This window comes from Malaya genurostris, chromosome 3 (assembly GCF_030247185.1).
Source record: "Malaya genurostris strain Urasoe2022 chromosome 3, Malgen_1.1, whole genome shotgun sequence".
Lineage (NCBI taxonomy): Eukaryota > Metazoa > Arthropoda > Insecta > Diptera > Culicidae > Malaya > Malaya genurostris.
The window spans coordinates 292,878,558-292,903,060 of NC_080572.1; the positions used below are offsets into that span (position 1 = coordinate 292,878,558).

General features: G+C 37.3%; 1 protein-coding gene and 1 non-coding gene across 5 annotated transcripts in view; both read left to right on the top strand.

The window, feature by feature from the left end:
- Positions 1 to 24,503, top strand: part of LOC131434845 (ecdysone-induced protein 74EF) — an 854,531-nt gene that overhangs the window by 540,625 nt on the left and 289,403 nt on the right. The gene's annotated exons all lie outside the window — the stretch shown is intronic.
- Trnan-guu (transfer RNA asparagine (anticodon GUU)) lies at positions 22,475 to 22,548 on the top strand. Its single transcript has one exon. It is a non-coding gene; the product is annotated as a tRNA-Asn (tRNA).

A 24,503-nucleotide genomic window follows, 5' to 3' on the forward strand; every position in this document is an offset into this window, starting at 1 on the left:
ACCAATAAAAGCGGAGCTAACGTGAACAAAAAAGGCGGGCGGCTAATGTCCGAAACATAACTGAAAGACATTAATACGAAACAAACCGAAATGCATCTTTTACACTTCCGAATATCAATAATCGTTTGTATTTGTTGATTGATTGTGTGAATTTTGCTTACTGAATTTCAACAAACATAATGAAACATATTCTACCATACAAATAAAGCTAAACAAACGAGTGTAAAACCACACAACGAACAATAGTATTTTTTTTTGTTCAGAGATTTACGTACTCAATGGACGAAAACTTCACTTCTGTTGGAATCTTTTAATGGTCCTAAAAAGAACCAATTTTTGAAGTTTATCCGATATTCTCAACTTTTGAATGCTTTTTCCATCCGTGGTAATAAGAAATTGTTGTAATATGATGTTAGTACCACTATCTAACATTTTCAATTGTTCTTTGCGTTCTGGAATTTAACTTGAAATATGGAAGTAATACTATATGAACAAAGGGAGTAGTATCCAACTACCGTGGAATTGCTGCTTTGTGCGCTGTATTGAAGCTGTTTGAGATACCTTCTTTCCAAGCACGACAACAAGTTGATTCTATACTCCGATTTCACTGCTACGTTCGACAAAATCAATCATCATATTACGAACCAGTTTTTGAATTGGCTGTGAACATATCTAACTGGTCATGAAATGAAAATAGGAGACTGTACAACCGCATTATTTGCTGTTACCTCTGGTGTTTCTCAAGGAAGTCACCTTGGACCGTTTATAATTTTATTGTGTCTCAACGATCCAAATTTTTCGATCAAGTGTATGAAACTATCGTTAGCCGATGACTCTAGAATATTTCATATAATAAAATCTGCTGCTAACTCAGAGTTCCTACAAGAACAGTTGAATAATTTAACTAATTGGTGTAACATCAACAAAATGCTCCGTCATCTCTTCTAGACGCAAAAAAGTCTGTATCCTAGCTCGACTATAATATTTCTGTTCTCGAACGCGTACCGTCTGTTAAGGACCTGGGTGATCTTCTGGATCCCGAATTGAATTCTAAGCAGCACATAGAGCTTACTATCTCCGAAGCCTCTACGATAACCAACGCATTTAACGCATTGAAACGATTCAGCGCAAATTCGTCCGATTCGCTCTCTGACGTCTTTCATGAAGATATCTTTCAAACTTACCAAGTTGCCATGACCACTGCAAACTGATTGGACTCGATTTATTTTTTGTCCGTCGCTATATTCGTAAGACTAGTTTTGTGGTAGACCTACTGCAGTCGTGAAACGATTGCTCCGAGCTATTGCAATTGTTACAATTCGACATTCGACATCGTAATCTTCGATCCTATTTTTTTGCTTCGGATTCTCTATGTTAGAACTAATTATGAATATAAAGAGCCCACGTAATATCGTAGACATCGTTTCTCTTGTTATTGTCTCATTAGATTTAGTTACTATAGATTTAAGGAAATGTATCATTTGGATGATTGTAATCTGTTGATGCAAAAAATAAGGAGGTTTTATGCCTACTAGAGAGCAAGTTTGATAGAAACTGGCTCCAGTGGGCTTTTCCCTATTCCAAATAAAAAAAATAAAAGATTAGACATTCAGAGTAAAATCCGACAACAGGATAAGGCACTGTCTCAGAAAACAAAAGCTAAACAGGAGGCGATAAATAATTGAAACTGAAATTTAAAAGAGTAAATCAGATCATCCTGATGTGATCTATCTTAAAATTTTTCTTACCGAGAAGGACAAGCTTTTCGAGCAATAAGATGTGGTAGCACAAAAAATGGTCGTCGCTGAAATCTTTTTAACTTCTTTCAAAATCAAAATTTTTAATTTTAATAAATACTTGTAGTAGTCTTCAGTGCTACATCATAAACCAAGCATTAAAACTTTGAATTCCACAAAAAAGCCTACTGAAAACAACTGTTAGATCCTTTTATCGACTTTTACCGGCATTTCTACTCCACACTTTAAATTTTTTCACTGGAACTGTCATTATGGAGTGTTCAAATAAAATTTGTGAAATAACATTTCAATTTACTGATAACTCTCATATCACGAAAAGAACTAATGATTCCTTCATGGATTTTTATTAATTTTCATCAGTGTATTCCACGTCGTTGTGGGATCATTTCTAATAATTTCATAATTTTGACATTTCTAATAATTTAGCAAATAAGTGACTTCAATATGTTAAAATTAGTATGCCAAAACTCTTGTAACGCTTTTAACCTATAACTCATAAAAAGTAACACATATAACGTTTTTAAACACATAAAAGTTACAAAAGAGTAACGGATGTAACATTTCGTAACGCTTGTACCTTTTAAAATAAAATACATGAAACGTTTTATAACACCTAAAATATACAAAAAAAAGTTACGCATGTAACGATTTGTAATGCCTATAACTTACAAAAGAGTAACGCATGCAAAGATTCGTAACGCCTAAAACTAATTTACAGTAACGAATGTCACTCGTCGTGACGCCTCTGACTTACAAAAAAGCAACACCTGAAACACTTCGTAACGCCAGTATTTCACAAGAGTAACGCACGTAATGCCTACGACTCACTAAAACATAACGCATGTACCGCTTTGTAACACCCAAAACTTACAAAAAGTAACGCATGTAACACTTCATAACGTCTTAACTCACAAAAATGTAACATATGTAACGCTTCGTAACGCCTATAATTTACTAAAAAGAAATGCATGTAACGCTCCGTAACGTCATAACTCACAAAAAAGTAACGCTTCGTAACACCTATAACTTACTAAAAAGTAACGCATGCAGCTCTTCGAAACCCCCAAAACTTATAAAAAGTAACGCTCCGTAACGCCTATACCCTGCCCAAAAATAACGCTTGTAACACCTCATAACACCTATGACTTACAAAACAGTAACGGTTTGAATAAAAAAAAAAAGCATGAATAAAAAAAACAGTAACGGTTGTAACGTTTCGTTACGCCTGTAACTTACTAAAAAGTATTACATGTGATGCTTCGTAGCGTCATAACTCACAAAAAAGTAACGCTTCGTATCGCTTCGTAACATCAAAACTCACGCAGATAACACTTCGCAACGACTGTAGTTTTTCTAACCCGAAGAGACGAATGACCTTAAGGTTAAAACTCATATAATCGGAACCTATATAATTTCCATAGTACCTATACTCAGGCGTTGACTCAGATAGGCCTCAAAAAACATCGTAGCGTATATAACATCAAAAACTAAACTACTATTTTATGTATTTTATGTATTATTTTTGTCATTTATTTTACCCCGGTTTCATCCTCCTCTTTATGTGGTTTTGACTATGTTCTGCTTCTTAGGACCTGCCGTTGCGTGCTTTATCGGCAGTGAAGTTTTGACCATCACGTAACTCTCAAAACCAAGATAGATCTCACGGTGTAATCTACTGGATCAACAAACTTTTTTTTCGTTTCTGTTCCTGTTTCTGATTCTGGGAAAAGCCATGGTCCCTTTGGCTTCCCCTCTAGGTACTTGACTGGTGTTGATGATCCTGAGCAGTGTTTGGTCATGTTTAAACGTAACAAACCGTAATTTTTGCGTCAATATGTGACAATGGATGAAATGGGGATTCATCACTTCATTCCAGAATCAAATCGATCGTCATCTGAGTGGACAGCAACTGGTGAACCTCGTCCCGAAAGCACAACAATCGGCTGGAACGTTTATGGCCTCGGTATTTGAGGATGTGCATTCATCGACTATCTTGAGAAAGAAAATGTCATTAACAGTGAATATTATATAGCGTTATTGGAGCGTCATTGGCTAAAATTTTAAAGAAACGACCACATATGGCAAAGAAAAAAATTTTGTTTCATCAAGACAACGCACCACGTCACACAAGTCAACCAAAACAATGCAAAACTACATGAATCGAACTTCGAATTGTTCCCACATCCACCGTATTCGCCAAATTTGGCTCCCAGTGACTACTGGTTGTTCGCAGACCTGAAAATAAATGCTCGCTGGTAAGCAATTTTGCACGAATGAACGAGATTATCGCTGAAGCCTATTCTGAAGCAAAAGATAAATCTTTCTACAAAAGTGCTCATGAGATGTTAGAATGGTGCTCGAATGATTGCGTTGCTTTTGATGGAGGTTACGTTGATGAGTGAAGTTAATTTTGAACCAAAAAAATCGTGTTTTCTCTATTAGGCCCGGGACTTTTAAAAACACTTACATCCACTGTTTCAACAAATCCTTGTCGTATTTGAAATTGCTAAATTTACTGCATCCACAGATCGCCTGCCTCACCGAATACTCCTTGGCAGTCGTTTTCGAAATATATAGACATAAAATGCAATGAACTAATATTTTTAATGAATAAATGATAAAATTTACAATGTATGTTTCCTGTAAATATGCGTTTAAACTGAACACTTACAATCAATGCCAATGTGTTCGAGTCGGTACGCGTTTCTGTATAAGACTAAATAGTAGTACTCTTCTAACAAATAGACAGCTTTGCTTGTAAAAGTTCAAAGTTCCCGACCGCAGATGATTGCGTAATGTCCATTACCAAAAAGCCCCAGAGCCATTACCACCATCATTAGCGAACATGAGTTGTCTCATTGCACACTGGTCTTGGCAGCAACATTTTTATCTGAATATTTTTTACTAAATTTTGACCATTTGTTAAGCGATCTTTCCAAGTATATTACTTTTTTAGAACGACCATAATATCAAAAATTTCAATATCAATATTCGAAAGCAGGATGAACTACTGTGAATTGGCCCACATTCCGATCGATACTGAATCGTTTGAGTAACATTCCCACCTTTATTCTACCAGTTCATTCTGTCGTAGAAAATTACAGTTGCATGATTCGATGTGTTAAATAGGCTGTACCTGCGGCTATCGGCGTACGGTCGCAGCTTGAAAATTCCCCCGGAGGGTTTCAACAATCAATGTGACACAGTTACGAAGCTGATTGCTAGCACTTGAAAGATACTTAGACGAGCAACAGGTGAATGAAACGGATATGACATCGACGGTGCCGTTGCTGTACTGGAACCGGTCCGGTCGTACTGACCCTGCAGGATATTGAACCACTTTCTATCTACGGAAATGTTGAGCTGTCACTCGAGACAGGATTTTCAATCGTCAGTCGCTATCGACTCCAATCCAAATCCAACCCAACCCAGCCCATCAAATGATGAAGACTACATTGTGAATGACTATTCAATTGGGTCATTACCCAATCCCCCGAATTCACCTTCTCCAATCACAGTCGGAGCGGAAATAGCCCTTCACCGACGACCGGACGAATTTCCCTTCGAGGCAAACCAATTTCACACACCGGAATGATTGATCACCGCCCAAACAACGGCAAAACTTTCCGCTTCAATCAGCTTGAATTGCCGTCATGTCCTCGTCCATCAATCGTCACGGTTCTGACGGATAGTTTACCTCATCGCGCTCAATAACGTGAGATGAAAATCGTCTTTCTATCTCGCCAGCATACCCCGTCAGATTGGTCGATCTGGTGGTAGTCGGATACAGGGAAAATTTCCCCCCCGAGGCCGGAAAATGACGCCACGCGAGCGAAAAGTAGGGTGCGAAAATCCAAAGAAATCGAAATTGAATGTGCAACGCTTCCTCGGAGCTGCGGTATTTGCATCGAGTGCATGCGATGGATGCTAGTGCAGCTCTGTGTTAGATTTTGCGGTCGGCCGGGAAAAGTATTGCCGCGAATCGTCGTCGCACAAATGGCGGAGTGCGTTTCAAGCCATTTCATTCCGATGCTAGCGCTTCTTTCCTCCAAGGAATGATTGGGCAATGGCACTTGGATAGATAGGTTAGTTGTTTTGAGTCAGTAAATCGTTGATTAGTAGGAATTCGATAGTGAATTTCAATTGCAGAATGAATTTTTGTTTTGCACCGATTTCTGTTCTATCTGTCAGAAAATTTATCGAAAGGGGACATAAAAAAAATAAATTTTTTTTTCAAAAAGTGTGGGTAACGACTACAACTGAAATCTGCAGGTGTGTTTTGGTCACAAAAAAATTGCTTCTCATTTTTTATGAGATTTAGATTTTATGAAAAATCGTTCTGCATCACAGGACGCCATTGTATTTTATTCAAAAGCTATTTTCAGTTTCAAAATTGCGGGTGTTTTGTTTATACCTGCAAATAACTTTAGTCCTGGACTCCGGGAGGTGTTGACTCATTCGAATTTCGATGACCCTGTGAAATTTTCAAGCCTATTGGAACGAAACTCTGTAAGTTATGGACCTTTATCTATGGCTATCTCATTCTACGAAGAAGCAAGAGCTCGGAGCCCAGGCCCAAGATTTCTACTCCGATTGATTTCAAAACTTGACAACACATTCTTGATATGTTTCGTTGTAATAAATTATAAAAGAAAAAATATGGTTTTTTGAAAATGTTAGACCCTACGCGCTTCGTGGAGTAATTAATTGTTTCCATTGATTTTATAGACAAAAACCTTTAAACGTGTTTTCCTCGAAAGCAGGTTTTGAAAGTCCGTGTCCATCGTCATTCAAAAACTACTGCACCAATTTTTTTCAAATTTTTCACACACTTTCTACATATAAAACACCAGACCCCAACGTTTTCCTTTTCGTTGTTTGTTACTATGGGGAGGTTTAACAGCTACAAAATGGCGGATTTTTTCGTGAAAAATCGTTGTTTTCACTTTGAACAACCACCGAAAATTGAAAAAAATTAAAAAAAAAATCAAACAGAAACGTTGGGGTCTAGAAAAACTTCTACTGTAATTATGATACTTTGATTTGTTCACTTCTGATTAGTCTGCGCTAAGATACAGTGGACACCGCAAATCATGATTTTTAAGAAGCGTTCTCGAAAATACCTCTTCACCGACTTATTTCTCAATATTTTTCCACGAAAAAATTACAAAATGTTATTCGAATGATGCTTTTTATCATGCAAAACATTTGAATTTATTTTGTTGAACGATACTTCTGGAAAAAAATTTCAAAAATCAAATGAAAGGTCGCGTGGTACAAAACTTCAAAATTCCATCCGGATCCGGAATTATAAGGTGAAATATTTTAAAAAGTGGTTTACAAACCAAGTAAAAAAATCTTTAAATTGGCCTCGAAAATAAATTTCAGGTTTCCTGGTTTCCGGTTTTCGATTAACGATCGGAGAATATGAAGTAAATTATGAAGCAGAATAAAGACTGTCCCAGAAAGTATGAACGCACTTTGATTTCGCTGTAAATAATTAGTGTTAGATATTCAAATTTTATTCGATATACTGATAATTTTAGACTACAACAACAGAATATTATTCTCAACATTTGCTACTTAGCCATTGTAGACTAGCTTGCCGCATCTTCTTGCGAACGTTCCCCATTAAATACTGTACAGACTTCTTGGCGTCAAGTTTTGGCACTTTTTTCCAATGTTTTTCGAACTGTTGAACGGCTGCCGGCTGCCGAGACATGTTTCCTTCGTTAATGCCCAAAATTCCTCAATTGGTCGAAGATGTGGCCAATTTTTTGGATTCATGTCTTTTGGGACGAAAGTGACATTTTTGGTAGTATACCATTCTACCGTTGATTTCGAGTAGTGGCAAGAAGCAAGATCTGGCCAGAAGACAACAGGATTCTTGTGGCTTCGAATCATGGGTAGAAGTCGTTTTTGTAAACATTCCTTGATGTATATTTCGCTGTTCATTGAAGCAGTGGTGATGAAGGGTTTCGAAATCTTACCGCAGCTACAAATTGCTTGCCAGACCATAGCTTTCTTACCAAATTTTTCGACTTCAATCGATGTCTGGTTTAACACTTGCCCTTCTCGCAACGTATAATATTGTGGTCTCGGCAAGGATTTGTAATCGAGTTTCACGTAGGTTTAGTCGTCCATGATTATGCAGTTCAAATTTCCAGCAAGAATCATATTGTACAGCTTTCGAACCCTCGGCCTGATCGATGCTTCTTGTTTCGGACTACATTTTGATTGTTTCTGCTTGTTATAGGTTCGAAGATTCAAACGTTCTTTAGAACGAAGAACATTTGATTTCGAAGTGCCCACTTTTTTGGCCACATCCCGAACTGAAACCTTCTTCTTTTGCTCGAACGCCTTCAGTATACGTTTATCAAACTGAGGGTTAGCAGGACTTTTTTTTCGACCCGTTTTCGGTTTATTTTCAAAGGTGTTATCCTCACCGAACTTCCTGATTGCATTTCGCACGGCTTTTTCACTTACTCCTTCCATTTTTGCTATCTTTCTCAGTGACAGTCCGCGTTCTGTGTACCATTTGTACACAATTTTTCGACGTTGTTCTGCTGAAAGTCCACGCGTTTTGAAACAAACTAATGAAAACGAATAAACAACTGCACAAGTGGTTAGAGAAGAATGTAAACAACAGGACGCAGCCAAAAAAATTGACAGATTTCGAACCATTACGAAATGGCAGCGGTTTTTGGTTGCGTGCATACTTTCTGGGACAGTCATTACCACGCATTATCATACGCTGCTGCTGTTCTTCCGATTACATTTTCACAACGATTGTAAAACTACTGTTTCCACTTAAACAATGTAAACATTACACATTTAGCTAGGATTATCCAAAATTTTATTTAAAGATACCTAATGGGTGAAAAGCTACATCCAATTCAATCGCTATCGCGTAAGGCGTTGTTATTCGATTGATGGCGATCGAGTGATATCTTGCCAATATAACTTGAAAAAAAAACAGAACACAACAAATTGAATGTATAAATTGATAGCAAACCTCCCGACAGCCGGCTGTCCGAAGTTTTACGAGTTTCGGAACAAATTTCGTTTCCTACTAGGTAGCTCATATTAATACAAAACGCGATAAAACTACAACGTATTCGCAGTTCGCTTTCTCATCTCATCCAAATCAGTCGATAAAACAAAACCGCTTACATTCGGGACGGAAAAAACCAAGTACAGTATTGTGTAGTAAACAATAGAACGATCTCGAAATGAGTGAACCAAACGAACAAAAGCTATCGCCGGTACGAAAGAATACAATTATTGTTGACTTCAGGCAGTGCAAAATTCGACCTTCGATACGAGAACTTGAAGGTTTGCTTAAGGAGTAAATGCATCTTGACATTAAACGTGTGCATTTACTTCAATGCAATAAGACAAATAATGTTGTTTACATCTAGTTTTATAAAGAGTCGGATGCAATTCAATTCGCAAAAGACAATAACAATGTGCACTATGTGGAGCACGAGAACATTAGGTACAACATTCCAGTATATATGAATGATAGTGCTATAGAAGTGCGTGTGCATGATCTTCCCTCAAGCGTCACCGATTCTTATATTCGCAAAACTATTGTCAATACGGAGAGATTCTCTCTATCGAAAAAGAAAAGTGGAAGAACTTTTTCCCCGGTATTCTAAATGGCGTATGTTTATTACGCATACACTTGAAGAAGCCTATACCTTCTTATGTGATTTTCGGTCAAAATACAAGAATTCCGTGCAAATCACTTGTTACCTATGACAATCAGATGGCCACATGTCAATATTGCCAAAAAGCTGTTCACTACGGTAAGCCATGTGATAAACTGGTCAAGGAGACAACCACACCAAAGGACAACGGTGCTTCCTTCACACAAACCCCAAGCAACCCCAGTACACCTGTATCAGTCACCAACAACAGTGAAGCATCCCCTTCAACGAAACCATCCAACGTATCCCCTATAGAACAAAGTAAACCAGCTGCAATTAACAGCTTACCATCTAACCAACCAGCAACTGCAAACAATGTACAACAAGGCGCATCTACAGCAACTAGCAACGAAAAGAAGGCGGAAATCGACTACAATACCATCGATGCGGCAATGGATGACGAGACGAACCACGAACGAAGTGCCCCTCAATCTTCGCAGGAGGGAAATTTAAGCTCCTTTCCCCCTAGAAAAAGGGTGACAACGAGATCCAATACAAAAAAAAAATATTTAGAAGATCGCCTCAATCGGCCACGTAAGACTTGTACGCAAAAGGCCTGAATAAATATATGTTTTTAAAAATGCTTATGCAAAATAAAAAAAAACAGAAATACAAAAATAAAATTTTAAAACAAAAATTTAAAAAAATGTTTTTTTTTGCTGTGGAATTGATCTTTATCTAATATTTTTATCTGTTATTCGAGAACATGCGATGAGCTTCAGTGACCGTATTTTTTGAATGGAAAAAGAGAAGCCCTATAATTTACGGATATTCGACTAAAAAATGCCATATTCAATCGCAGATAAGTCCGTAATTCAAACAAATGCGTAATTCGTTTGATGCGATAACGTTGACCAATGTTCAAGCTTAATATGTGACGTTTTTGATCGATTATTTTTGATTTTATCCTAAAGATATCTTCTGTAAAAAAAATCTGGACTAGGATCTTCACCACTAAAATCATTTTCATCATCGTTAGCAATCATTTGATCGCTATTAGCCGCTCTGCGCAGTTACCTGGTTGTTTACAAACAACGAGCACCAAGCTCATTTCGCTTTCGGAATTGCACAATCCAAAACCAGTTTTCTCATGCTTCTATTCCTCGCAAACGAACAAAACAACGCGACCTTAGTTGGCCACTCTCCACCCCGCACCCGAAATTACCCCCAAAAGTCCAAGTTGACATGTGAACAACACCGACGAAAAAAAAAATTAACCGTTCCATCAACCGCCAAGATCGATCCACAGATAATCCGTTTGAGGTCCTTGAGTCATATCCAAAACAAAAATAATACGGTGGTCCACATTTCACCCTGTGGGCGCGCTTCACGTGCAACGGCACCCCATTTTGGATAGCTCGTTTCGTTGTTGTTGATCCGTGGTTCACGATCTACGTGCGAACCGCTGGAAAAGGGGCTGAAAATATACTCACAATAAAAGGAAGTGGAATGTGACTCAACCTCCAGTGGTTTTTATTTCGGCAAAATGGACTGACACTTCGGTTGATGTGTTGTTTCGCACCGCCAAGGACAATCGCACCATCGCACGTTTCGCGAGCGAACTCAAAATTTCGTGGCAGTGTAAGGTGCAGAAGCGAAAAAAAAACATAAACGCGTGGATTGTGGAATCCGTTAGATTCCCAAAAAATCCGCTCCAAACACGCGATCAGCATCACAAGTAGGCGGATTTTGTGTTTTGGTTAGTGGCTTAACCAATGGCCTAATACGGTTGGCCGGTAGTTGCATAATCGCCGCCCGTCACTACTGGTGATGCGAATGATGACAAATGCGATAGTTCGGGGGATTTTCCCTCCGGCTAGGCTATCCATCTTTTGTTCAACTCAGCAAATAGTGAGAAAATTAGAATGGCAGTCGTTTATTTTGTGGTAGTGGTAATCCAAGCTAGCCAAAACTCATACGTAACAGCCAATCAGTAAACAGCTTCCTTATTCTGCTGTTCCAAAATCTCGAATACTGAACTACCCTTTCACTGCCTTAATGGGCCAAATTGAACAGCTCCACAATTACTAGCATCTACCGTCCCAGCAAACAAGGCGTACGATAAGTCCTCTTCAGGCCGAAGCCCCGTAGCCCGACCCGATCACTCGACGAATCACACGATAGCCACATATTATTATGCAATTGCGGCAGCATGAATTAAATCGCACTACCCGTCTGAGGTAATAATTAAGCACACTTAACACAGCAACTCCCCTCTCGCACGACGCGATCATCGAAGCTGGAATGAGAGGGCGAAGTAAGGGAAGACGAGGAGCACCTCGACCGTGCCCTTTTTCCCAACGTTCAACCAGTACGGAGGAAAGTAAACAGTAAATTTCAGTCAAGGTCCGAAAATGTGGAGCGGACCTGCACCACCAAAATAAAACCAGTTCGGTCGGTTCACGACTGACTGACGGACGGACGGATGGATGGATAAGAGGACGGACGATCGGACAGACAGCCGTCAAATTCACTTTTTGCGCTTCGAGTCAAAAAGGAAAGGGAAATGCATATTGCCAGTGGACAAAATGTTGAACGGGTCACCTTTTTCCGTTGCGCCGAACGGTTAGGCGATGGAGTTCTACTGCGACGGTTTGCTGCGCTTTGTCGGATCGAGAGGGGTTCGATCGATCGATCAATAGATCGATTAATTGGTGCTACCACCACTGCCACCGTCGCCCCGCCGCCTCCGGGACTGTTGTTGCGAATTTGAAAGCATTACCGTTCCGTAATTATCGGAAGGTCGTTCCAAATGGATTATCGTTAAACTGGAAATGCTCACACTAAGATTAAATTGTTTGTTTTTGTAACATTTGAACTTCGGCGTTTTGAACGAAACATTATTATTTGCTGTAGAAATCATGTATTCGATCTTGAATTCATAATATCGAGTTCAAACAAAATAGTCAAACTTTACTTAAACATATATGTACTCTAAGTTCAATAGAGGCTCTTCGAGTAATGGGGCCCCGGAAAGCACCTCTCATATTTCTAGAGGAAAATACAGGAACATTTTAGAGCTTTACCAATTGGAAATGCGGGATTTTTTAAGTAGAAATAAATGTTGATTGTAAGTAATAACCATAAGTCACATTATTCAAAGTACATTTGCCTTTGTAAGCTATCCATTTTGATCAAATCTCCGCCAACTAACGAACACTGTCGAAAGAACTGTTCTTCGCATCTTCATAACTAATGAGGTTCTGCTCAGCAAATGCGTGAAATAACAATAAAACCAAATTGTAGTCGGATGGGGATAAGTCTGGGGAGTATGGCGGTACCGGCAAATGTACCAATCTGAGTTTAGAAAAGATGTTTTGGACTGTTTTTACTGTGCATGTGTTGTCATGCTGCAAACTGACTTTCTCATGTCATGTCTTGCATTCTAATCGTTTTTAGAGCAATTGAAACGATTGACTCCGTTTCATCATTTACTGTCGGTAGCGATTTATAGTTACAGTTTCTCCCGGTTTGAGAAACTTGCAGTGCAAGCCACTTTCTTAATGTCACTTATTTTCTTTCCGAAACGATTAAAAGGATTTGCAATTGATTTTGATGATTGGCGATGGGGTGATCCTCCCTCGATTTTCGGCATTTGGATTCTCAAAATGAAATCGTTTCTCAACTTTCGTTTCATGTCGAGAAAGGAAAATTTCGCTCGTCGTTCTTCACTTCTGCTCTTCATCATTCAGCTCATGAGAAACCTATTTTTCCATCTGCTGAATCTTTCCCATGATGTGTAGACGATCAGAAATGGTTTTTCACCAATCCTTGCAATTCAGCATCATTTTTTTTTACGTTCTTTGCCTTTTACACTAAAATTTCCAATGTTAAAGCGTTTAAACCTACACTAATTTGATAATAATTCGATTGAATGAGAACAAATATTTACATAATTATAACTGTGACATTTTTCAAACTTCTTTTCATTGACTCTTCAATAAAAACAAGTTATTTATTTTTTCCCGCAAAAAGAATAAAAGCATTTCTCCCTGTAAATTTGGAACCAGAAGTCAGATCCAGATAAAATTGATTCGCAACTTAAGATCTTTCATATGAGCCTCAGTTTGTGGAATTTGGTTCAGCCATCTCTGAGAAAATAACGTAAGTTCGATTCTAATTATTTTGATCCCTATTTCCGGTACTTCTGGTATCGGGAAGCGAGGACTGGTATAGCTATAGCCGGTTCGTTTGGCCATCAACTAACAAGGTCTACATATTGAAGCAGTTTTCAGCATAATTTCACAATTGACCTTGAAAACAGAATATTTGTTTAGACGTAGATTCAGCACGGTAGCAGCTATCTAACAAGCCGTCCATTTTAAACGGAGATATCGATATTTTTGTGTAAGCCACTTTTCGTCTTTATCCAGTAGTAGGAGTTTTACGCACTTGGTGATAAAACGATGTTTCGAAACGCAGTGAAACACGATTTTCAATACTGTTTTATGCAACCGTTTCTTAGCAGCTTGAAGACTATGCACAACACCCTTTTTCATGACGTTTCGATTTTAGCACGGTTTCATATTTGTATTGATTTATACTGCTGGCAACAATAATTGCTGGAAGAACACATCTTCTTACACCCTTATACCATACACAGAAATTCGTCGAGATAAGCAAATTTGCGTGTGAAACATAATTTCTTAACTAATTTCTACAAACTTAGACTCATATGAACAGTTCTATGCTCCCACATAAGGTTTCTGAATTTAATTTGGATCTGACTTCTGGTTCCGGAACTACAGAATGATCTTTGTAATGAAATTACAATAATGTCACTCATTTTGCTAGTAGATGGCTGGAATGATTTCGTCGATCTAATATTCAAATGAAAGGTCTTGAGGTCCCATGAAAACTGCATGTTTTTGTTTTCTTTCGTTTCAGGGGATACAGGGTGATTAGTGTATAAATGTCAATTTCGCATAAATTAATCGGGTTTAACGGATTCACAGATTTTGATATTCACAGATTTTGATAGTCGACGACCAAGTAAACTTATATTTTGCGTGGAACGCACTACAATTTCTCTATGATGGCTACACTGATTTTAAAAATTTAGAATCTAATGAAATGGTTAACAATCCCTCAGGCAGATTTAACTGACTTCGGCTACACCAATTTCCAAATTTCATTTCCGAAAGTATCGGGAATAGAGAAGCTAAAGGAAGGCCAAAACAAATTCAATCAGCAAAAATTCAAATTATAACAGTTCGGCTGAAAAGTTCGTATCGTTTAATAGAAACACACATTTTTTTGCCAAAATTCGTTTTTATTATTCAACATAATTGCCATCAGAGGCGATACAGCGATTATAGCGATCTTCCAACTTTTCGATACCATTTTTGTAGTACGATTTGTCCTTTACCTCAAAATAGGCCTCAGTTTCAGCGATTACCTCTTCATTGCTTCTAAATTTTTTACCAGCGAGCATTCTCTTGAGGTATGAGAACAGGAAAAGTCACTGGGGGTCAAATCTGGAGAATACGGTGGATGAGGGAGCAATTCGAAGCCCAATTCGTTCAATTTCAGCATGGTTTTCATCGACTTGTGACACGGGGCATTGTCTTGATAAAACGAAACTTTTTTCTTCTTCAAATTAGGCCGTTTTTTTTTAAATTTCGTTCTTCAAACGCTCTAATAACACTATATATTAGTCACTGTTGATGGTTTTTCCCTTTTCAAGGTAGTCGATGAAAATTATACCATGCGAATCCCAAAATACAGACGCCATAACCTTACCGGCCGGTTGTTGAGTCTTTACACGCTTTGGGTTCGGTTCATCGCGTGCAGTCCACTCAGCTGACTGTCGATTGGACTCCGGAGTGAAGTGATTGAGCCATGTTTCGTCCATTGTTATATATCGACGAAAAAAGTCGGTTTTATTTGGATATAACAGCTCCAAAAACTGCTCAGAATCATCAATTCGTTGTTGTTTTTGATCGATTGTGAGCTCACGCGGCACCCATTTTGCACAAAGCTTTCTCATATCCGAATATTCGTGAATAATATGTCCAACACGTTCTTCTGATATCTTTAGGGTGTCAGCTATCTCGATTAACTTCACTTTACGGTCATTGAAAATCATTTTGTGGATTTTTTTCACGTTTTCATCGGTAACAGCCTCTTTTGGACGTCCACTGCGTTCATCGTCTTCGGTGCTCATATGACCAGTACGAAATTTTGCAAACCACTTACGAATTGTTGCTTCGCCCGGTGCAGAGTCTGGATAACACTCATCAAGCCATTTTTTGGTATCGGCGGCACCTTTTTTTCATCAAAAAGTAGTGTTTCATCAACACACGAAATTCCTTTTTTTCCATTTTTTTTCACAATAACAAAAGTAGCTTCACTCAAAATGCAATATCTCACAAACTAATAATCAGACAGCTGTCAAATTTATACACGTATCTTTTGAAGGTTGGTACTAACTGAAAATGGTATGGATTTAATTCTAGTGGCGTCCTCTCATAGAAACGATACGAACTTTTCAGCCGATCTGTTATACTGTCGTGCCGAACGTAAACGAGTGTGTTATACAAGTAGCAGAAACTTTATATCTGCCTAGCGGTTTATGTTGAACTTCTAGGTTATACAACAGTTCAACATAAACTGTTATGTACTGACGAGTCGAAGACGAAACATAAAGTATATGATTTCACATGGCAAAAAATTTCACTAGCGAACATTCTTCTCGATGATATTTAAGAAAAAAGCTCGCACATTGTATATATCTGATATGATTCTCGAACAGAAGATTCTTGGGAAATGAATTTTCATAGCCGTTGTTTTATCTCTCTAGCGATATTTCTTCAGGTGAAAATTCGTCATAAAGTTTCACTGACACAAAAAATCACTTGTGAACTTCGAGGTTCAAAGTTTTGTGAATACTTCTTTCATGAATGAAAATAGCGGAAGTTTTTAGAAAATTTCTTTAACTTATTTTTTACGAGTGATAGTGAATTAGTCTTATTCTGATTATGATTTTCCCAACACTGGTGATGAGTTTGTGAAATTCAAACCGTCATAGAAGATTACGATACCAAAAAATCTTTAAAGTTGAGCTCAAAACTTTTTCAATTTATTCGTCGTACTGTTTCATGTTCATACGAACTATTTTGGGTTATGCTGGTCTCTGAATACCGTTTCCGGAAGTACCATGAATAATGACAAAATCTTTAAAAATGAACTCACTTCTAACAGATTAACATACATCTCATGGAATGCTTAATCGATAGTCACACGTTTAGATTAAAAGAAATAGGCGTAAGGTTTCATACAATTTCTATCTTCTATTCGTCTTGCAGTTCCAAAACTACAATGTAATGAGTGATTGAAATTTCAAACTGTCATTTAAAACCACGGTCATTAAAATAATTTCATGAAAACTAAAAGCATCCAAGAAATTCAACACCGGAAACGACGGTTTAAATTTTTGTTGTATCCGAAAACATGCAGTAATTTTTGGTAGGATCATAAGACTGACCCTAAGATTGGGAATATCGGTTTTGAGTCCAGTTTAGAAATTTTTAACACACTTTACCCTATAACTCCGGAACCGGAAGTCGAATCCGGATGAAATTCATGAATTCCGTATGGGCCCATGAGATCTTTCATTTGAATCTAAGTTTGTCAAAATCGGTTCAGCCATCTCCGAGAAAACCTAGTGAGATTATTTGACATATATATATATATATATATATATATATATATATATATATATATATATATATATATATATATATATATATATATATATATATATATATATATATATATATATATATATATATATATATATATATATATATATATATATATATATATATATATATATATATATATATATATATATATATATATATATATATATATATATATATATATATATATATATATATATATATATATATATACATACACACACGCACAGACATTGCTCAGTTCGATGAACTATTGCATTGCATATGACACTTTTTACTAGTCGGTATATGAAGTGCTTGCATAGCCTTTCTATATGAGAAAGGCAAAAGGTATCATCTCACTGCTAGATGGATTAAACACGTTTTCATATGGAGTAACAACTGATTTGTGAGATGCTCACTAAAAATATCAAGTTTGTGAAGTGCATTTCATATCAGTATACCCTGTCAGGTACACCTGTCAGTTTTTGCTCTTGTGTGTTCCTCCTTATATTTGCCCGTTTTTAATATTTGTTATAGGGTAAGGGCTCCCTATTTCATCTCATTTGTAAGGACGTCGCCTTCAAACCTCGATTTAGCCACTAAAATCACTATAACTATTTCATATTACTGATTCATTCGCCTTGCTCCACATTGATATTTGATTCACGTTCCTTGGAAATTAAAATAATGTTCATAAAACAGCAAAAAACACTTATGAAATGTTCACTACTATGCTCCTAATTTCATCTCAATGGATTTTTATCCATCCTATCGTTGATCCTTTATTCATCCTATAAATTAGCAATGGCGACAGCAATCAAAACGAAATATTCCACTATTACACTCTCAGGTTCAAAATGTCAGAATTCTTCTTAAAAACGGCCTAATGCCAACTATGAGGCAATATACGATATTTTTAAAACCAGTTTGAAATCATTTCAACGTTTAAAAATTTTTCAGTCATTTCCGTTACCCCTCGCTTTAAATTTAAAATTTTACTGAAAAGTTAATTTGGTGAACTTTAAATAAAAACAAAACTGTGATTGTTACTATTTATTCATTAGCCCTTCTTAAAACAAAGTGTAGAGCCAGAGATGCCATTTATACAGATTTATATGTATTGTATAGATTTTTGCGTTCGCATACTGGTTTAAATCAAAGTACCGATTTTGTAAAGATTTCCTAAATTTAATACAGATTTGTACAGGTTCATATAAAGAAAGAAGTAAAAAATTAGACTTTTCTCTCTGAGTATCTATTAGTATTTGATTGCAGTGGTTCTTTAAAAGTTTATTAATCAACGGACAAATCACATGTTAAAGTGGAAATCTTTTATGTAGATAATTGATTATGAACACTGACAAACATTTATATTAAAATTTGGAACCAATTTGAACTATTTGAAGCCAGATATTTTCATAGAATATGTATTACGTTGCATAGAAAGTCTATATCTGGTCTATCTGTTTTAACTAATAAAATGATGTTATCAGATTTTATTAGTGAAAACAGATTTAACATCATTTTATTAGTGAAAACAGATAGACCAGATATAGAGTTTCTATGCAACGTAATACATATTTTCTATGAAAATATCTGGCATCTCTGTGCACAGCCCATGAAACACACACACTTCACAGCGTTATGTTGGCGTATAGCGGAATGAAACCAGTGCTACTAGGTTTGCCACAATGGTTATTTCATTAGTATTTAACATGCTCTTCCTGGTAATATTCGAAGCCAAAACAGTTTTATTGAAATATTAATATCAATAATATAATTAAACTAATGTCACGGATACCAAAAACATACTTTTTGATAATAATTTGAAGAAGAAAAACAATTTATTTTTTGTAACAATATGAGATAACTTGGCAACTTTGCGAAACGAAATGAGATGGAAACAAAGCGCAATCAAGTGAATTAAGTGAAAAACTTTCATCTCATATTTTTAAAGACTTTTATTGTTTGTCGGGTAATTTTTGAAGTTTTACATCGTTAATTAAACAAGTGGCAAGTGAACATTACTAATTATGAAGTCATCCAGCATTCAATGGTAGTGTAATTGTGCGAAAAAGTGATCATGTTTTGAGACGAATCGATTAGTAGATAATCAGAAACATGACGAACTGTAAATCTTGAGACGAAAATGTGTCCTAAATTGAAAAGTGAGTTTATTTTAAGTGAAAAAAACCAAACACGAAGAACTTAAAACCATTTCTTTCAATAGGAAAGTGTGACAATAGCTTTTATAATCATTTTAAAACATTTCACAGTTTGATTCAGGTAGGTTGTAGAATATTATTCATGTTCAAAGTAATGAGGTGAAGGGATGAGATGGAAATAGGAGCTCAGATGAAATAGGGAGCCGTTGCCCTAGTACTTGCCTGTTTTATTCATATTCACGTCACCCACTTATGTCTCTGACATTACAGACCTACCTTTTCCTTGATGCATTACCAAGTTTTGATTACTGTAGATTTTCTATAATTATGAAGTTTCTGTATGAGAGTTTCCCAAATTGGTTTTCAAGTGTCTCAATAAATATCCGAAGCTATGCAAATTTGCTGTGAGGACTTATTAAGGACCTTATATCTACTTGGTCATTCGGGTCCCAGTCTATTTTTGATTTCGCCTTTTCTAGCATGAAAGAGATCACTTCAGTTTTTTTCTTCGTATCTCTTAAATTTCGATTATACGTACGATAATTGATTAATTGGAATGGTATTCTTACTATAGAAATAGGAAGTCCTAAAAAGAATCTCCTGAGATCCATGACGTAATGTACATTTCAGCACTTGCAGTAAACTCCACACAGAACAGACCGACCCAATGACCTCATGTATTGCAATGACTGCTAAATTTTTTCGACAATAAATTTGTTTGCAAATATTTTGCAATGCAGTCACGCACCTGATTTTAGAGTTATAGCTTATAAATCAGTTGCTCAGTGAGCAACTAATTCTTCTTATTCTAGTCGATAGTCGATGATTTGATCGTTAATATGCTAGAATTAGTTAGTTAGCACAGCAGAAGGAAGTTCCGATGAAATTCTTATCGCTCTTCAACAGAGTAAATTTTTTCACGGCACCCATTACTAGAGAAAATCGCGTTAGCTACGGTCAAAATACATCGCAACCAAGCGAAGGTTACTGCGATGTAATTTTACATCCGCCCGCCGAAGATATCAGTAGGATCCGGCAATTGCCATTTCGCATCTGCAATGTTGTTTATTCGTATGGTCGAACATAGCGGGGGATGGTGACGGACGACGAGAGCAGTGTACTTTTCTGTGTACTTTATTTGTTAAACTGAACTATTTTCCACGTTTGATTCGGCCCGGACGAACGTGAGGAAACGGACTATTCCGAGACCGAGATTCTTCAACCTGCATACCCGGCTACGTTGTTTTGTGAATGAGACCGCCGGTGGAAAAGGTCATAAGTATTTTCAATTAATGTTCATGATTATGATCATAAATTTAATTTCTAACTTTGACGTAACAGTTTGTTTCTTGCTTAAAATTCCGTCACGTTCTAGTTGCTCACGTTGAAGGTAGTTTGTTGGTGCTGCAAGCACGAAAAAATAAAAGCGAAACCCGTTTTCTTCTACGAATAAGGAATCATCGTGGTGAAACGCCACGCCTGCTGAGTGATCCTATGACCGGATGCGACAAACATAGCAACGCAGACAACAACAACAACAACACCAGCGTAGCAGGAAAATCATGCCGGGACACATGCGCTCATGAAAAGTGAAAAAAAAATAACCCGCAGCTTCACTGCATTACAATTGCGAATAACGACGAAGATTACGCGGGTGCGGGAAAAAAGAAACGGACGGACGAGGGAAGATGCAACCGCAATTACTAGATCGCGATTTCTTCTCCATTTGTTATTTCCTCCGTTTTTCGCACCGGTGGCGGCACGGCACGGCCCGGCACTCTCGGAGTCAAGTTTCCTTTCGCGCACCGTCTCGATTCCGATTCCTGCGTGGCAGCAACAGCAACAACAACAACAACAACAGATGTACAAGACACAGGCAAGTGGTTGACAACCTTCTAGAGATGCAACTGTTGCATTGCAAATGCATTTTCCTTTCGCTTCTTCGCTGTCACCGACTGCTGCCGTCTATCGCCCATCGAAGAAGGCGGTGTGAGACGCGCACAAACTTTTGTGTTGTTTTCAGATAACGGCCTACTTTGCCAGTGAACTTCTACCCGGATTTTGCTAGGGTGGCATGAAAAATTTCGCTTTTCGTTCGAATTATGGCAAGTTTCAACGACATATTCAAATGAAACCGTTATCTTTTGACAGGATTTGACACTGATCAAGACAAAATCCATTCGCCACCACCCCCACTTATCATCACAACTGGCTCACTCAGTCACCGGGTTTTATATTTTTTTCTCTTTTCTTTCGTCCGCTCTCACCGCTGACTTAAACGGAAGACTGTGAAACTAGCAAACCAATTCAAGCGAAGAAATGCACTGCATCGTCATCATCATCGTCGTCGTCGTCTTAGGTAAGGGAAGAAGTCTTTTCACCAGTCCCGCCGCAGTAACAGAAAATGGAAACTAAACCAGCCACTCATCCCATGTGTCATCACCCTTTCCCACTAGTAGACAACGACGATGTCAACGAAGACGACGACGGCGGCGACAAAAACAACGACAAAGTTAGACGAACCAAAGTCGGTGCAAAACAAGTCTTAGCGCGTTTGTTTTGCACATCCACTTTTTTTTCCGCGCTAAAACTGAAGAATTGAAACTTTCGATTTTCCCGCACATGTCACCGATCGCCACCACCTCCGCCGCAGCCAAGGCCATCGCTTCTTCTGCTGCTGTTGCAAATTGAAAGGAAAAGTGTTTACTAGCAGGGGAAAACTTGGCTAATCACAAACGGTTTTTCTCAGTGCCACTCCGGTGCCACCTTTCCTTCCCCTTTTACTAGTCTTGTGGTAGCTGACGGATACGCAGTGCCGTCATTGCTGAACAATTAATCAGATGATAATGAAATGCATCGGAGGCATTTACGGACTTTCCTTACACGGCACTTCGAGTCACTGCTAGAAGGCAAAAGTTTTCTTTTTCCTCTCATACTCAATTGATATGATAAACGAGCGGTCTAATCACTCCGGCTACCCGTTAGAGACACATTGTTGAGACGGTGCTGCACTGGTGGAGAGAGGGAGGGAGGGGGGTACAAACTGCTCCAGTGTCTTAGAAAGCGTGAAACTTCTCCGATACTAATGATGGGCTTCAGTTTTGAAGTGACGATAGCTCAAATCCGGTGAAAATTGGTCCTACCGAGCACCGGATGCCTCCGTGGCGCAATTGGCTAGCGCGTTCGGCTGTTAACCGAAAGGTTGGTGGTTCGAGCCCACCCGGGGGCGCAAACTTTTTTTTTGGTTGTTTGTACTTAGCTTCAGAAGCTTTTATCAAAGTTTTATAATATCCTTATTTTTTCTTGATCTTTTTCAGGTAATGCCACAACTGTCATGATGAATGTGATGACCTCATCAAAAAGGTATTGTTACTCACAGTTTTTCCGAATTCTCTCCATCATTTAGTTTGCTCAGTTCGGATTCGAGTGTTCTAGTAATCACATAGTAGTTAACTCGGAAGCAGTTTGAGCGGTATTTTCAAATCGATATACCTGTTCAATACATCGCCCAGTGGTTCGAAATGGGAAATTAGCGAGAAAAATATATTTTCCTAGTAAATATTATTTTTTTGTAGTTGGAGTCTTCACCAAAGTTGTTTGTAATCAACTTACGCCTTTTTTAAAATGAAATGTCATTAAAATGGTCCATGTTTGAATTAAAATTTTGAATCCAAGTTTCTAAAGGGGGGAGTAAGGGATAATTTAAATCAAAAACCCCTTTTTTGTATTTTTTTACGGAGAAATAGCTTAAGCAAATTTATTCAAACCTTTTTTACATTATAAAGCATCATTTAAAGAATATTTAGTTAAATTTCCGTATATTAATAATGAAAAATAAGTCGGTGACAGAGCATTCCCCAAAACCTCCTTTGAGAATCACGTTGCCTATGAACACGATAATTCGGCGTAGAATTATCTGAAATCAATCTGAAATTCTTAAATTTACTTGAAGTACGTGTTTTTTCTCCCCTCTTCGTCGTTCTCAAGTTATTCTTTAAATTTTTTAACAGTTCGTGGCAAAAAAACGCGATCTTACGCTAAAGTTTTCGCCAACTTTGAGGCGAAATACTACCATAATATGAAAATGAAAGAAAATTCCAAAACGTAGGGGGGAAAAGAATTTTTAAAATTTTGGCTGGTAAGCTGTTAAAATAACAAAAACCATAACAAAAAAACTCTAGCGGGAACAAAATCGTAACTGTTTTTGAAATTTGATATAACTACAAAGGTTCGAAAACATAAATTTATAACAAAAGTAGTAATAATATAAATTTAACACAGAAAAACTATATCACAGTTAACTTTTAGCATCGTTTCAATCCAAAATTGTTGAATGATTTTTTTATTAAGTGAATAATTTATTTAGTGATCTGGTTTCTTATTTTAGTTCTTTGATATTTTGATCATTATATTTAGATATGAAGCAACGGAAGAACTAATTTTTTCAATGAATTAACTTTATCATGAATCTTGCAAATGAAAATAAAACATCATAACTGATTTTGTTATTATATTGTTATCATAAGTTTTAACTTTCAACTGTTTTCATTTGTTAAACATCTCAAAATAACACAAATTGTCATACATATCAACTGTTGATATACACCCAAACCTTCTTTTACGAACCTTATATATGTATGTATGTATGCTTACACACTCAATCGTATGCATATATGTGTATATATTTATACTTATAAATGATCGCTTTTACTTCACCAATATTTATATGTATTAAGAAATACAAATATTTGCACACATGTGTACTTGTGTTATGATTTTGTTATGTGCATCTGATCGGGTGTCGTATCGGAGTCGCGTATTCTCGAAAATCCAGCTTTCAGCTGACGTTGGCCGCATCCTTCGATCCGTGTGAGTCCGCGGGAAACACCCCCAGGCTATGAAGACCTGGCGGGTGGCCCGCATGCTAGTCATCGACTGGAGCGGTCTACCGTTGTCGGTGATGATGATGTTACGGAAGGGAATAAAAGAAAAGTAAATATTGTGGATAACGGGGTAAAAATGGGGTGTGAGAACAAAATGTCTAAATACAACAGAGATCTAATTAGTTGCCATCGAAATGATGAAGAGTAGAGGGAAAGGAGAACGATATAGTTAGTGACAAGAAAAAAAGATCTGGTTAGTTCCGATGAAGACGGTGTTAATGTTAAACTACAAAAAAATGTA